The sequence below is a fragment of the Lolium perenne genome, chromosome 1, assembly GCF_019359855.2.
Source record: "Lolium perenne isolate Kyuss_39 chromosome 1, Kyuss_2.0, whole genome shotgun sequence".
Classification (NCBI taxonomy): Eukaryota; Viridiplantae; Streptophyta; class Magnoliopsida; order Poales; family Poaceae; genus Lolium; species Lolium perenne.
Genome location: NC_067244.2, coordinates 197,376,169 through 197,381,814, shown reverse-complemented (window position 1 = coordinate 197,381,814; position 5,646 = coordinate 197,376,169).

The window sequence follows — 5,646 nt, the reverse complement described above, 5'->3', positions numbered from 1 at the left end:
AGGATAGGCACTGGGACTGTCCCTTCTTCAGACACTGCTGGGATTCAGGAATGAGCCGATTGCCTACAATCGGCAATTGCCCAGAATGTAAACAGAAGAAGAAGGAGGCAGCTAACGTGTCCGTGTTCCAACGCTTAGGGCCTCTCCCGCCTCGGAACAAGCACGCTGAGTCCCCTCGAGTGGAAGATCTCGAGGATTTGGAAGACGATGAAGAAGAAGAAGACAGGTACCACCGTCCAAGGTGGTGCCCTGATGGACTCAGCCGTTCCCAAAAGCGTAGGGTTCAGCGACTGCGTGGCTTGGAGGAAGCAGAAAGGCTATACCTGCACACGCTAAGGAAGGCTCGGCCTGATCTGGCCGCGAAAATTCAACGAACCCTAGATGAAGAGGGTCGACCACAAAAAATGGAGTGGCACCCCAAGCAAAGGAAAGCCGATGATGAAACATCGACTGGCACAAATATGGTGTTCATCCTTCCGATGGAGTTTAGTGCTCCAGGATTAGACGAAGCACCTGTGGCACAACTCGACTGCGGCCCACGGCCAGTTATCTTTGAGAAGCCACGAGAAAGGAGCTACAGACATCTGAAGGCCCTGTACTTGCGAGGTTATATCGATGGGAGGCCTGTCAACAAGATGCTGGTGGACACCGGAGCGGCAGTCAACATTATGCCATACTCCATGCTACGTCGGTTGGGACGCTCTAGCTCGGATCTGATCAAGACCAACGTGACATTGAGCGATTTCAACGGCCAAGCGTCTGACGCACAAGGTGTTCTGAACGTGGATCTGACCGTAGGAAGGAAAACCATCCCTACGACGTTCTTTGTTGTCGATAGCAAGAGCACTTATGCTGTCCTGCTGGGAAGAGATTGGATCCACGCCAACTGTTGCATTCCCTCCACGATGCACCAATGCGTAATACAGTGGGATGGAGATGAGGTAGAGGTTGTCCAGGTAGATGACTCAGCCGAGATTTCAACGGCTGGCATGAACGCTTGGGAAACAGCAGGCCAGGAGCCACTCTCAGGCATCAATTTGGACGATCACAGCGCATCGACGTGACAAAGGATGGGGTTAGGCTGGTCTTATCCACCGGCCTGACCGTGTAGCAAGAACAAACCTATGGACAAACGTGGCGAGGCCGATCCTTGGGATCGGCCCCAAAGATCTATGGAGGGACATTGCGAAACCTTCATTGAGCGATTCGATCAACATGGAGGCCGATTCCAGCAATCGGCCAAAATTATCCTCACCATACGTTCTGCCTGTGTTCAACATCGATTTGATGGGCAGCGGTTTTGCATCGGCTGATGAGAGTCAACATTATTCCTAACGGAGCCGACGTACAAATACAGTGCTTTGGCTAACTACAGAGCCGATATCTACAGTTACCTGACAGATTCGGCTCGGGGGGCACCTAATCAGATGAACATGTGCGATACATGTGCAGTGAAATGCTGGGGGCCGATAGAAAATCGGCCAGTAAAAAAAAATTTATCATACAGCCGATGCACGGACATCGACTTTAGAGCTAAGAAACAAAGCCGATGCACAGCCATCGACTCTAGTACAAATTACACAAGATTTACATGCTGCGTGTTCGAGACGCGGATTTTTCACCAAAGTCCAGTTCAGCTGTGAGGCCTTCTCTTCGAGGACTTCCAACCCTTTGCGCCAGTTCAGCAGTGCTGTCAGAAGCATCAGTTTTGGCATGCAAGGCAGCCTCTTTCTCATTAAGCTGTTGGTGTTTCGTCTACAACATCGGCTTTCAGCGGAAGAAAGGTGATCAATGGGGGCAAGTTGGCTGACTCTGCATGGTGGCTGTCTCAGAATTACCTGAGTTCAAAGCTCTTTGTCTGATCTGTGCATCCTCACCGTTATTCTCGCCTTGACTAAGGCTCGGGGGGCAGCTGGCCTGGTAGATGCTCTGTTTTGAAAGCCGATTGGGGTGTCATCGGCTGATCCTTCGTCGCAACCTTCTTCAAAAAATGGTGAATTCTGGCAGAAGAAGATCACTGGACCTGGTGGGAGGAATTTAGGGGCTTTCTTGAAGACTCCACATTATCCACCAGATCTCAAAGTCATCAGTTGAGAAATTGAAGGATGGTTTGTGAAGGACCGATGCGTTGCTATCGGCTCATTAAGCATTGGCTAAGGGGACAAATCGGCAAAATCAGTATGAGGGGAGATCGGCTAAATTAGCTCGAAGGAAATCGGCAAAATCAAATTGGGGGAAATTCTTCATTAATAAGCAGAATTTCTTACATGAAGAGCTGATTACTCTTAAAAGGAAGTACTAGGGGATACATTGCCCCATCTACTACTACTGATCCTATGCTAAAAGGTCCTATCTACGGGCCGTCGCTGCCCTCGTCGTCGCCGTCATCGCCGCTGTCGGTGCTACTCCCGGCGGGCTCGTCGTCGCTGCTCCAGCGGCCGCCGGCCGGGCCCTCGTTGTCCTCATCCTCCTCGTCAGCATCGTCGTCGTCGCTGTCGAAGTCGCTGAGGTTCCCCGGCCAGGGACAGAAGCGCTTGGCCGGTGGCTCGTCGGAGGAGGTGTCGTCCTCCTCCTCCTCCTTCTCCTCCTCCTCCTCCTCGGGGGAGGTGAAGTCGTCACAGGAGAAGCGATCGTCATCGCTCTCCTCCTCCGTTTCCCCGTCGGCGAGGAAGCGGAGGTCGCTTTCCCCGTCGGTCGAGGACTTGTCATCCTCAGACCAGACGGAGAAATCGTGACTGGGTTCCTCCCCGGCTTCGATGGCGCGGCGGATGTTGGCCGCATGGGCCTCCTCCGGGTTCCACTCCGGCGTCGGCTCGCGGGAGGAGGAGGATTGGGTGGAAAGATCCGATGAGGCAGAGGAGGAAGAAGACATGGTGGCGCAGGAGGGCTTTTGGGAGTGCTAATGCGAAGGGGATGAAGAAGCAAACTGTTTGGAGCGGTTAAATAAAAGGGGATATAGTGGAAATTCAATGCCATAGCAGTTTCCGAGGAAGTGGTGCCCAACAAAAAAAAAATTTGCCAGGACACGTGGAAGTGGAAGAGGCAAAGCATCATGATGAAGGATACTGCGACGGTTCTGCCACGACATGACCCGACGAAGAAAAACAGAGTGATTTTGGAATTATAAATTCCAAAACCAGGGGGGCATGTGTTATCACCAGAATTTGACCGAATCAGAGGTGGGCCGCGATCAAGATGGACTTGAAGAATATACATGGAAGATATACGTGAATCGGCCTTATATGCAAAGTTTGGGCTAGTTTGCCCGTGTATCTGTAATATAGTAGGATACGTGTCGATTAGTTAGAGTTTGACTCGTGCACGGTTGGGATTATTCCCACGTTAGAAAGTCTACAGACTATAAATATGTATCTAGGGTTTATGAAATAAACAAAAATCACGTTCACCACAAACCAATCTAGGCGCATCGCCAACTCCCTTGTCTCGAGGGTTTCTTCCGGGTAAGCATCATGCTGCCTAGATCGCATCTTGCGATCTAGGCAGTACAAGTTTATTCGCTGTTCATGCGTTGCTCGTACTGAAGCCTTTTTGATGGCGAGCAACGTAGTTATCTTAGATGTGTTAGGGTTAGCATTGTTCTTCGTATCATATGCTGTCGTCGTGCAACCCTTAGACATCTAGCCGCCCTTACACCTATCTTAGGTGTAGGGGCGACACCCCGCTTGATCATTATTTAGTAGATCCGATCCGTTATGGTTGCTCCTTGTTCTTCAAGGATTAGTTTAATATCTGCATAGTTAGGCCTTACAAAGGGTTGAAGGATCCAGCGGCACGTAGGGTGTAGTTTGCTAGCCCTAGACAGGATGTTCCGGGGATCAACCTCGTGTTGGTTTTTAGGCCTTGTCTAGGATCGGCTTACAATCACCGTGCGTGGCCGCGAGGCTCAATCACGAGTAGGATGTTCCGATTATGCGGTGAAAACCCTAAATCGTCGTAGATCGTTTTAGCTTTATTCTGATCAAGCAGGACCACCATATATTCGTACACCTCGTGCGAATCATGGGTGGATCGGCTCTTTGAGCCGATTCACAGGATAACCTGAGAGCCGATCGAGGCTCGTATTTAATGTTTACGTGTATGCCATGCAGGAAACTAAGCGAGGCACATCCATCACCTTCCTTACCAGGTATAGGTCAGGTGGCACGCCCTTGCACCAGCATCGGACGTGCGTGCCGAATCTTTGCGGGCCGTCGCTCGGAGGGACCAGGGCCAGCCGCAGCCCTAAGTTGTTCCCGGCTCTACTGTGTTGCCCGTCGCTGCTCGCCGGTAGGTTTCTGACCGCAACAGTTATGTGAACAACAAGGAGTCCCTAGTAAGCCTCTTGTATAACTAGCTTGTTGATTAATAGATGATCATGGTTTCGTGATCATGAACATTGGATGTTATTAGTAACAAGATTATGTCATTATATGAATGATGTAATGGACACACCCAATTAAGCGTAGCATAAGATCACGTCATTAAGTTATTTGCTATAAGCTTTTCGATACATAGTTACCTAGTCCTTTCGACCATGAGATCATGTAAATCACTTATACCGGAAAGGTACTTTGATTACATCAAACGCCACTGCGTAAATGGGTGGTTATAAAGGTGGGATTAAGTATCCGGAAAGTATGAGTTGAGGCATATGGATCAACAGTGGGATTTGTCCATCCCGATGACGGATAGATATACTCTGGGCCCTCTCGGTGGAATGTCGTCTAATGTCTTGCAAGCATATGAATAAGTTCATAAGAGACCACATACCACGGTACGAGTAAAGAGTACTTGTCAGGAGACGAGGTTGAACAAGGTATAGAGATACCGATGATCAAACCTCGGACAAGTAAAATATCGCGTGATAAAGGGAATTGGTATCGTATGTGAATGGTTCATTCGATCACTAAGTCATCGTTGAATATGTGGGAGCCATTATGGATCTCCAGATCCCGCTATTGGTTATTGGTCGGAGAGAGGTCTCAACCATGTCTACATAGTTCACGAACCGTAGGGTGACACACTTAAGGTTTGATGTTGTAATAGTAGAACTTGAATATGGAATGGAGTTCGAAGTATTGTTCGAAGTCTCGGATGGGATCCCGGACATCACGAGGAGTTCCGGAATGGTCCGGAGAATAAGATTCATATATATAGGAAGTCATATTCCAAGTTTGGAAATGATCCGGTGTATTTATGGAAGGTTCTAGAAAAGTCCGGAAGAAATCACTAAGGAAGGAAGAGTCCCGGAGGGACTCCACCTCCCCATGGCCGGCCAACCCTAGAAGGGGGAGTCCAAGGTGGACTCCACCAAGGGGGCCGGCCACCCCCCTTCATGGAAGGGTGGGAATCCCACTTGGGTGGGAGTCCCACCTTGGGTAGGTTTCCCTACTACATGGAAGGTTTTGGGTTGGGGTCTTATTCGAAGACTTGTAGTCCAACACTTGGGGTTCCACCTATATAATGAGGGGCATAGGGGAGGGGGCCGGCCACCACAAAGCCACAAGCTGGCCGCACCCCTTGAGGTCGGCCACCCCCTCTCCCAAACCCTAGCCGCCCCCTCTCTCCTCCACCTCTCCCGCACGCTTAGCGAAGCTCCGCTGGAGTTCTCCATCGCCACCGCCACCACGCCGTCGTGCTGCCGGA